We start from the raw sequence: 10,965 nt of genomic DNA on the forward strand, positions 1-10,965 counted from the left end.
GGCGTAGTTCGTGAAAATAAATGCCATAATATATAATTTGGTCAATTTTTGGGAATTTTCAAGTTTTTCATTACCACAACATTCTATTACAAACTAAACATTTTGAAATGGAAAATAACCGACTCCAACTAAACTCAAACACAGACTCCAAACATACTAGCATACTTGGATGCAAAAAGAAAACAGACTGACAAACAACAAACTCTAAAATGGAAAATACATACTCGATCTATGAATACATTAGTGCTTCAAAAGTGGGTGCCCGCGGGGCATCGTCCGGCCTCGCCGCGGGCTTAGGGGCCAAATCCCTTTCAAGTTGCTCCAACACATACATGGTTCGCTTGACATAAATCATCACTGCCGAGAAGAAGGTAGTGCGGGTCATGTCTTCACATGCCCGACATCTCCTAAGGATGGCGTGGGCAATGGTCTCAATCCTGTCTCTTGTTCGACCCTTTTCTATAAGCAATCGCCTTATTTGATTATTTCGAGCCTCCAACACATGAGAATCCTGAAGGTGCTGGTCCTGCAGCTGTTGTATCTCTACCTCCATTCGGGCCAGTAAATCATAGCAATGTTCATTTTCGGTCTCAAAAACTTTAGCTTGCTTAGCTGCTTTATCCTCAAAGGTGACCACCTTTCTTTTCAGACTAGCAATGGTCTTTTCATAATCCTTCTTCAATTGTTGCATGTAATGGGTGCGTTCTTCTGTTCTTTTTACCCACTGTGCCCGGAGTCCCGCTATGGTGCCATCGAATTTTTTCAGTTTATCCCGACACTCACTACTTTCCTTTTTCAGCCCCTTTATCAACCGCTCATCCGACCGACTCCTTTGTTGGTTATTGGCGGCTGTCCTCATTTGCTGGATTTGGGCCCTAAGCGCCTCGTTTTCTTGGGCCAACCTATTCTTTTCTCCCTGATCAGCAGCAACTTGCACACTTTTCTCAAATTTCAGAGCTCTAATCTGTTGTTTTAGCTTGCCGATTTCAGCCTGATAGCCTTCTTCTTTTGCTAGCCAACCCCATTGTTCTTGTGATGATTCAGTGAAATCCTGGATGTGGGGTCTTTTAACTGGTCTCTGATGCTCAAGTTCTCTTCTATACCATGCGAGGTATTCTGGCAGCATTTCTCCTTTGGCCCGATCCTGCACACAAGTATCTGCTTGTAGATATTGACATTCATTCCAAATCTCACGGACTTTTGATTCGGGAAACTGTCTGTCTGGCTAATCTCAATTACTTGAGCACTAAGATCTTCCTCCCACGGCACTGTTTGGCATCTCCCGAGTTGTCTCAGAACCCGACATAGAGCATAAGGCTGGATGCTCTTAAATCCCATTAAAAGAAAATGCGACCTAGTTGCTGGCATGTATATGATTTCTTCAACAGGCAACCATCCCAACGTCCACTGTATCTGACTGGCCGTGAGAGTACGAAAGTATGATACCCACGCTGTTACTCCTTCAGGCAGACTAACCCCGTCAATCCTTGTGTGAAATTCTCCTATACAGGTTTTGTCAGACGGACCATAACTCAAGAGCTGGGAACGGGGGCATAGATGCTCGGTCATCCACATTTGTAGCAACAAGTTACACCCCTCAAAAAAGTTGCCTCCGGCTTTGCAGGCAGTGAGAGCTCGGAAAATGTCAGACATGATCATAGGCGCAAGAGTGCTTTTATCTTGAGTAAGAAAGGTACTGGCGACCCCGACTACTTTTATATCAATATTGTTGTCTTTCCTTGGGAACACCAAGAGACCCAAAAAGGTTATCATGAAAGCCACCCGTCTGTGCTCATCCCATTTTTGACGGTTATTTTTACTGCATAGCTTGATGTCCGTCTTGTTAAACCCTCCCATGTGGTCGTACCTGTCGTATTTAAAGGACAAAGTGCAGAAGACTTTTGCCAAATCTGTATTATGGACTGTCCTGGGTATCTTCAATGAATCTAAAAACCGATGCACCGTGATGGCTCTTGGGGCAATCAGATATTTTTCTCTTAATGGAACCTCAGCATTTCCGATGTACCCGACTTTTTCCTCCAGAGTTGGGGTGAGCTCAAAATCTGTGAAGTGGAAGACATTGTGCGTCGGGTCCCAGCAGGTGACCAACGCTCTTATAATATCACCCCGAGGCTTGATTTCCAATAAACCCGTAAGACCTTTCAGATATTTCTTGACTTCGTCTTGTCCTTCTTCGCCTAAATCGTTCCACCATAGCCGCAACTCGAAAGGGATTTTAGTCATTATTGAGAAATGTTCGTTTTGCATCGTTCTCATCCTGCACTTTTATTAAAGTGATTTAAGCAAAAACAAAACTTTTATTTGACTCAAAATAAAATTAACTATTTCCTTTTCCAAATTTAAAATGAAAGACTTGGTTTTCGAACACGGCCTTTCAGCACTCCCAAGGATGAAGATTTTAAGGCTGTGAGAGTCAACCGGTCAAAATCCTAGAAATGTCCAAAAATGGTCGTCTTTGCAAAGTCAACCTTCCGGTGTCCCTTTCGGGAACATTCGGTTATTTTTGACAAAAACGGCATCACCTAACTTATTTATGACTTTTTTTCTTGTTTTTCAAATTAAAATAAAGACCCGGTATTGCAAACACGACCTTTCAGCGCCTCAGGGACGACAATTTTAAGGCTGTGTGGGTCAACCGGCAAAAGAAATCTAAAAATGACTAAAGATGATTGTTTATGAAAAGTCAGCCTTCTGACGTCCCTTTCGGGAACATTTGGCTATTTTTGACAAAAACTGCATCACCCGATTTATTTATGATAAAAAAAAAATTGATATATATTTTTTGGCTATTTTTGCAATAGGGGAGGTTGGACCCGATGAGGGTTGCCTACGTAACTCACGCCCTGTGAGAATCAAACCTACGTAGTTTGAGCAGATTAACCGAACCATTTTAAAACAAGACTCTTTTTTATTTTCATTTTTTTGGCATTTCATAAAAATAAAAATAAAAACTATTTTAAAAACAAGACTCTTTTTGATTTTCCTTTTTTGGCATTTCAAAAGAAAATAACAAAACCACTTTCAAAAGCACGACTCTTTTCATTTTCATTTTTGGCATTTCATAAAAAAAACTATTTTAAAAAACAAGACTCTTTTTCATTTTCATTTTTGGCATTTCATAAAAAAACTATTTTAAAAATAAGACTCTTTTTGATTTTCCTTTTCCAACAAACAACTTTTCCAAAATAAAATACTCTTATTCGACAGTACTTGGTCGTTGGTTTTTCTAAAATAATCAATTAACTCCCTAACTGTTATTTCTCTCTTTTTCTCTTTTCTTTTTTTTCCTCAATTTAAACATTCTCGAGATTCAGAAACCGGTCAACATGCAAGTTCGAAACAAATATATGTACATGGCAAGTAGGATGCATCAGGATGGTCCTTTTCATTTCAGGTTGCTAGCCCTAGACGGACCCAACCCCTGTATTGAGTCCCCTAAGTCAAATGCAGCATGATGAAAATAAGCGTTCCTACTAGGGATCCGACATGAAGTTACGTTATTCTAGGTTCAAAACCTAGGTATGTGTTCTAGACTGTACTCGAGCGGACAACTCGAATCGAGGAAGGGGCAGCGTACCGGGAACCTGCGAGATCGTCCGGCTTTGCAACTGATCCGGCCTCTTTCTTATTTCGACACTAACACAATATGGAGTCTCAACCAGTGAGCACATCCCCGGAGAAGAAGAGAGAAGGGTGTCGGCACAATTTATATACAGTTCAGATAATATCAAAGCGGTAACATTTAGCACATTACGCATGAAACATGTAGGAAAATCAGATATAGCCAAATATAACAATTTATCTAAGCTCGAATTCTGAACCTTGAACAAAATGTTCTGGCTTCTTATCCCCAACAGAGTCGCCAGAGCTGTCACACCTCATTTTTCCTACACCGCAAGGGCGTAAAGGCGTTTTTCCAATTAAAGGACAATTGGAACGGGATTTGGTTTTATTAATTATTCAAAGTCGCCACTTGGGAGATTAATGGTGTCCCAAGTCACCGGTTGAATTCCGAACCGAGGAAGAATATGACTCTGTTATAGTCTGCGAACCAGAAATCGGAGTAAGGAATTCTGTTAACCCGGGAGAAGGTGTTAGGCATTCCCGGGTTCCGTGGTTCTAGCACGGTCGCTTAACTGCTGCATTTGATTTTATCTGATTTTAATACATGCTAGCTTATGTGCCTTGTATTCGTAAACCGCTTTTTATCATTATTTATTTTAAAAGAATTGCGACGTCGTGAAAACGCGTTTCGAACCACGTCGCAATCAATGCCCCCGTGATTGTCGACACATTTCGACTTCATCGAGATTTGGATTTAGGTCGCATCAATGCGCACCCGTGTTTAAGGAAGTAATTTAGTTAAATCGCGCCTAAAGGTTCTAACGTAGTATTATTTTTAGGGAAGGCCATGAAATTCTCTAAACGGCTCTCCCAAATTCTAATTATTTTATAACCATTATTGAGGGCCCCGCAATTTTGTGTTTATTGGGCGAGGCTCGTATCATTTTATTTTAAGGGCAAACTTAGAAGCAACTATATTTTTCTACTTATTTGTCTCTAAAAATAAACAAAGAAAACTTAATTAACTAAAATATGGGCCAGACGTATTAGCCAGGAAACCAAGAGGGCCCAAACTTCAATATTTGCACATGGGTAGAATTTCTAATAAACATAGTCATTGGGCCTGAGATTGGCCCAAACTGGACAAACGTGTCCAGCTGTATCAATACGATCAGGGGATCGAATCCCTGGGCTAGCATACCATGCTTTTACCCACAAAAACCAACCAACATGCTCAATAGGCAGACAAGAGTCAACATAGGGCTCTAAAGAGGCCAGCATCTGATAACAGTAAGAGAAAAACTTGCAAACAAATTGCATACACTCACACATCCCCGATCTGTACACTTTGGTATATCCATACTGTTTCAAGGCTCCATGACAACTTCTCAGATCAAACAAACAGGACAATAACAAGCTTAACCAAATCTAATGAGCCATAACAAGTGACAACAAGAATCGTTTCAGTCATATGTTTGAAATAAACTCAAGATAAAAAATAAACTCATATGTTCATGAATCATATCTCAACCAAGAAGTAGTGTGAGAAATAAACCTTCACAAGACCATTCCAAAGCTTCCCATAAACCAAATGTACTCACTTATCAATCAATATTGCAAAATGAACTGAAGGCTCTTTGTGTTTTTAAAAACTACCACTGATACTTTCCTTGTATCCTGAAGTAAGTGGACAGTACACTAATGCATTTTTCAACAAGAAGGCAGATTTACTTTGAAAAAGAAATGATAGACAAGTAGGCATTTTCAAATATCATATGAAACTCTTGAGTGAATCACGACGGCCTGTCGATCCTTGAAAGGAGTAACACACAAGAAAAATAACAGCGGCGTCTGAAGGAGAGTCACAAAAATGAAACAAAGGCAGATTTTCTGCAGGCTAACAATCCAAACAAATATCCCACAATACTGCATATTTCAGCATGATTCATCGCTTGAATCAACTGTTTTTGGCAGTGCGAAAGAACGAAGTTCTTATAGCTGTAACAATGCAGATAGATTTCCAGCAAGAGAAGGCAAATAGCGCAAATCTGAGCATATACAAACAGCGACACAATTGAGCTTCGACCCCCTTTAGACAAACGCAAAGCTAAGCCAAACACAACAGGAATGAACCAAACCTTAAGAAGCTATTGCTAAAATTTAAATCAATTGTACTTGGATAGCCAAAGTTTAGACCAATTACTGCTTTAGAACAAGCATTGAATCGCTTATCTTCGAGCACTCGTAGCATGTCCTGGTAAATACCATTGACTGAGTAACACAACAACAACAAAAGACTACCAGTGTCAATTTCATTAGCTCATATTGCACTCGAGACGGGTGAGAAATTCTGTGACTCAATGAATCGACAAACAACAAATACGTCTCATCTAACAACCATAAAGTGGATTAGAAGTTTAGCCATTCATGTAAAAATCTAGCAAGCGCAACGGATTCACATTTGCACATAGAAAACTAATACCTCTTCTCAAACAAAACATAGAGCTGAATAATCTATAACTCAACTAAACCGGCAGAAATGGTCGAACAAGAAAGCTTCAACCCTTAAGGTTTCATGAATTTGTTCCCATCCTTAAATTTAACAAACGAGTGGGACGACTTCATACAGCTGCAGCTATTATACCAGTGCATACAATCGCTCGCCCAATATAGAATAAACACACACAAAGAACAACCAGAAACAAACCTGAACCAAGGCCAACATGACTCAGCTTTTAATTCAAACAACCAAACACTGACTTTCAGGCAGTCTTAGATTGAAAACATAACAGAACATGAGCGCACGACACAGAATCAAGGAAGAAAAATATAAATGAAGAAGAAATGAACCTGGAATCAATAAATACTTCCGATCAACTTTGCTCGAATGTTGAATACAAATGAAATACTATAGCTAATATCAGCACAACCATCAACAGAATCGAGTAGAAATCAGAAACACGGACAACAACAAACTCAGCGACTCTCAATCGAGCACCATTTTCAAACCACCTCCAACCCAGAAGGAAAGGACGGAATATATATTTTGATTTTTGTTTTGGAAAGTAATTAAAAAAAAAAGAATCAAAGAATCATGAACATTTTTATATCTCTTTTCTTATTGTCAAACTCAACTCAAATTTCAGTATAGAAGAAGAAGTAAGACTATTTTCAAAACTCAATCTCCTCCAAAATTCTTCCCCCCGAACCCAAAAATCCCCCTCATTTCTGAAAAACCTCACCTTATATAGTCTTTGTAGCTCTTCTCGAACCTTCTCCACAGACCCCTCCGAAATTCTTTGCAATTTGCTTTCTATGAATGATTTTTTGGACAAATGGAGGGCAAGGATTGATTTTCATCCATCCATGACCCCCATTTATCCAGCGAGTCGATCCGGAGCTAAACAACGCTCAAAAATCTCTGAATGGAATCTTCTATATGTCAGAAACCGTTACACTATGGTGACGAGGAGAGAGGAGGAACGCGTGGTGTGAGGTTTGATGTTCACTCGCCATGGATTTTGCCTGAATTTGGGGCTTGGTTTGAATGTTCTTTGGGAGAAGAAGAACAGTCGGGCGCGTCGTTTGGGTCTTGGAGATTAGGGACTTAGGCATTATTCTCTTTTAATTCGGAGTGGGTCGGGTTTAAGGGGAAGACTTTGGGCTTGGGTTTGGGGCTTGAAAGAATTAGCCCAAAATGGGTCTCTTATTAAGAGGACCAAAATTCTTTTTTAATTTCTTCTCTTTTCTTTTCAAATTAAAATAAAAACCTAATTTAACTCTTAAAAACTAAATTGACCTATCAAATTATATTAAGCTCTAATTAATAATCGACACAATTAATTAAATACCAAATTAGAAGAAAACTAGCGAAACTCAAAGCTAAGAATTAAGCAATGCACAAATAAATTATTTTTTGTGATTTTTCTAATTTGTAAAAACCCTAATTATTAATTAATCTAAAAATATGTGAAACTAAGTCCTAAATGCGGATGCAATGTATATTTTGGTATTTTCATTAGTTAAAACAATGCAAAGACAAAAATGCAAACAATTAATGGAAAACGTCACAAAAATTCGCAAAATTGCAAACACTGAAAGAAGTTATTTTGTTTTGAATTTCTAGGAGTAATTCATATAGGGCAAAAATCACGTGCTCACAATCCTGAACACATTTTATTCGACATTTTGGGATTCGACTTGGGTCGCATGAAATGCACACCCGAGTTTAAGGAGGTGACTTTTTTTAAAATCGCGCCTACAGTGACTAGCGCGTTGTTATTTTGGGGAAGGCCGTGAAATTTGCTAAACGGCCCATCCCGAAATCTAAGTAATTATTATAACCATTTATTGAGGGCCCCGCGATGTATGTACTTTGTTCGGCGAGGCTCATCTCGTTTATTGTTTTGAAAAAAAGGTAAACCTGAAAGTGACTATCATTTTCTATATTTTTGTCTCTAATAATAAAGAAAAATCCTAATCAATTAACATTAAAAGTTCAGACTTCAAGTTCAAGTCCGGGTCCAAACAAAAGGAAATACCTTCTAGTTTGAACCTGCTACCTAACTTAAAATCCGCCGCCTGCCGTTTTAAATATTAACAAACCAACTACCATTTTGATCTAATTCAAACTTAGCTTTATTAGATGAATTGGACTATTGGAATTAACTATGTGTAATACAAAGCCATTTTTTGAACTCTTTTTACGACTTGTTAAAAAATGCATCAATGCTTAAAAACTAACATCAAGCTAATGTTAATCACTAACATTTGAGAACTAACATTAGTTACTAACATTATTCAAATTGCTATTTAAAATGATATTATTTACTCAAGTGAACTCGCAATTTCAGAACTAGACATATTAAACCAACATGCTGATTTCCATTTGAACTTATTTGAACCTGTTTTGTGACATATAAACTATTTGAAACTATTTTATGACTACTGGAAACAAATTAAATACACTATATTTTATAACTATTGATCACACACTAAAATTAATTACAATTGATATTCACATGTTTGTAGAAATAGATTCAACAATCCAGCTACAGTCCATAGAATTAAAACAATCTAAGGCTACCTGAAATCAATCCTAATTATACAAGCCTTATGTTTATTATTCATAATTAAAGACCAAAACTACCTTAACATTTCATATTCTCATCAGTACAGAATTACATCAACACAAGACCATACAAGGATTTGGAAAACTATATCAAACTCATTTTTCCATCATATTTCATTATCAACTGATGATGTCACATTGAATCAGGTTTAAAATGTGTACCCTGATAATGGAAATAGGAGAAGAAGAAGAAGTAGTCAGCAGCAGCAGTAATACCAGCAATACAACAGATAACCAACCAGCAAATTCCCATAGCAACAACCAATCAAGTTCAATACCCAGGACAGTTCGAAAACCAAACAGAGCAGATAGAACAGCCTCAACAGAATACCAAAAACTCAAGAATGAACCCAAGGTACTGAAGTTAAACAATCAACTGATCCACCAACTGTCTCAAACCAAACAGACTCCAAACAAAATGAGCTGAGGAACTGAATTTAAACCCAAAAACTTGAAAGGTAATGAACAGTGTCAATGGAACAATATTCTCAATAAAGCTCTCTGAAGACTGCCTCAAAACTGATTAAAGGCTTTCACGTTTTTAAACTCTCAAATCTGACTTTTTTCAGGATTCAAAAGCCAGCCTTTTTAATTCTCTCTACAAAACTAATTTTTTAAGATTGAAGAAAAAATGCTCTCTCCGACTGATCCCTAAGATTGATTAAAGACCCCCTTAAAGATTGAATCCTTAGCTCTTAAAGTGCTGTCGAAAGAACTCTCCAAGGAAAACTGAATGATGCCTTACCTCTCTATTTCACTAACACTGATTTTTGGATCCCCCTTAACTCTTTCCAATATCCTCTCATTTATAGCCAAACTTTATTAACTTTCCAGCTCTTAGGAGCATTAAGCTAATTAAGAAAGTATTTCTGCCCATCATATTCCTCAACCACTACTACATGTTTTGTTCTCTTTTTAATTCACTTGTTCCCCACTACCCTTGTTTTTTCTTTATTTAATTCAATGGTTATGGGTAGTATATTGTTTAATCAATCCCTTTAAACCTCCTTATTATGTTTTGTTCCCCACTATATTAAACAAAATGCATTAATTTAATGACACATTAGTGCTTATTGACATAGCACTCAACTAAACCAATTCTTCAAGTTTTAAATTCCCAAATTACCCTCCTGATATCCCTAAAACTACTGTCCTATCCCAATCCCCTTTCACTCTATGCTAAACCATATCAGCTATAACCAATTATCCTAATCAATTAACTAAACTACAACAACTATAACTAATTCAATTCATGTCCAAGAAATTTAACTTAAAACACATCTAACATAAGAAATATATATAACATAGAATCACAGTAAAATAAGACAACACCAGCTCATATAACAACAATTTATGAACTATTTATGCAGCAAAGCATCGAAAAAGCAATCGAAAACAAAAAAAGTTAGATATTAGAAATAGGAAAACACAAACAGGAATCAGGTAAGATTAATAAAGAGAAATGGACCTCAAATGATTGGAACCTGGATACACAAAACTCGAACGAACCACTAGCAGAAGGTTTCCTTGTAAACGAGCCCCTAATGAAGAGCCACTGGTACACGTAGAAAGAAGTCAGATCAAGCCTGTGTAAGTTTCTGTGCTGAGCGAAGCCTGACCACCTCGAGAATTTCTATTTGAGATGAGGGAGGCTGCTTGTCTGCTAGGTTGTCGTTTGGAGGAGAGGTGAAGCGGCATACCATAGTAGCTGGTGGTCGCTGGTGGTCAACTGGTTGTTGGAGGTGGAATGGTGACTGGTTCATGCTGGTGGTTAACGACGGAGGAGATGGGTGGCCGTTTGGGACGTGAAGGAGAAAACGACGAAGCAGGTGGAGATGGCAGCGAGGGTGGTGGTCACTGGTCGTGGGTGACGACTGGTGGCCGTTTGGGACGTGAAGGAGAAGAAGACGAAGCAGGTGGAGATGGTTATGGCTGTTTAGGGTTTTAGGTTTTTGGTTATTGTTCCAATGGAGAAGGAGATCAAGTGTTATGTGTTCAAAATGTGTCTGAAGGGTCTTCAAAATCTAAGGTCTCGGTTGAACACCCTAGTAGTGTATTTATAGGTATTACGTCTAAGGTTTATGTTTGTGTATTTTCCAATTAGTCCTTAGGTCATTTCGTGTTAAGTCCTTAGGGTCTTGTTATTTATTTATTTTGCCCTAAAGAAAGAGTCTAGAAGGGTCCCTAGACTACACAAATGCCTTTTATAATAAGATAGAAATACTACACCACATAACACTAATCCTAAT

General features: G+C 38.0%; 1 long non-coding RNA gene across 1 annotated transcript; it reads right to left on the reverse strand.

The window, feature by feature from the left end:
- Nucleotides 1–8,533: 8,533 nt before the first annotated feature.
- On the reverse strand, nt 8,534–10,742 carry LOC104229735 (uncharacterized). Its single transcript, XR_711698.2, has 2 exons — nt 10,185–10,742; nt 8,534–8,879 (listed from the first exon to the last, which is right to left on the reverse strand). It is a non-coding gene; the product is annotated as an uncharacterized lncRNA (long non-coding RNA).
- Between the last annotated feature and the right edge of the window lie 223 nt (nt 10,743–10,965).

Source organism: Nicotiana sylvestris, chromosome 5 (genome assembly GCF_000393655.2).
Source record: "Nicotiana sylvestris chromosome 5, ASM39365v2, whole genome shotgun sequence".
In the NCBI taxonomy this organism is placed as follows: domain Eukaryota; kingdom Viridiplantae; phylum Streptophyta; class Magnoliopsida; order Solanales; family Solanaceae; genus Nicotiana; species Nicotiana sylvestris.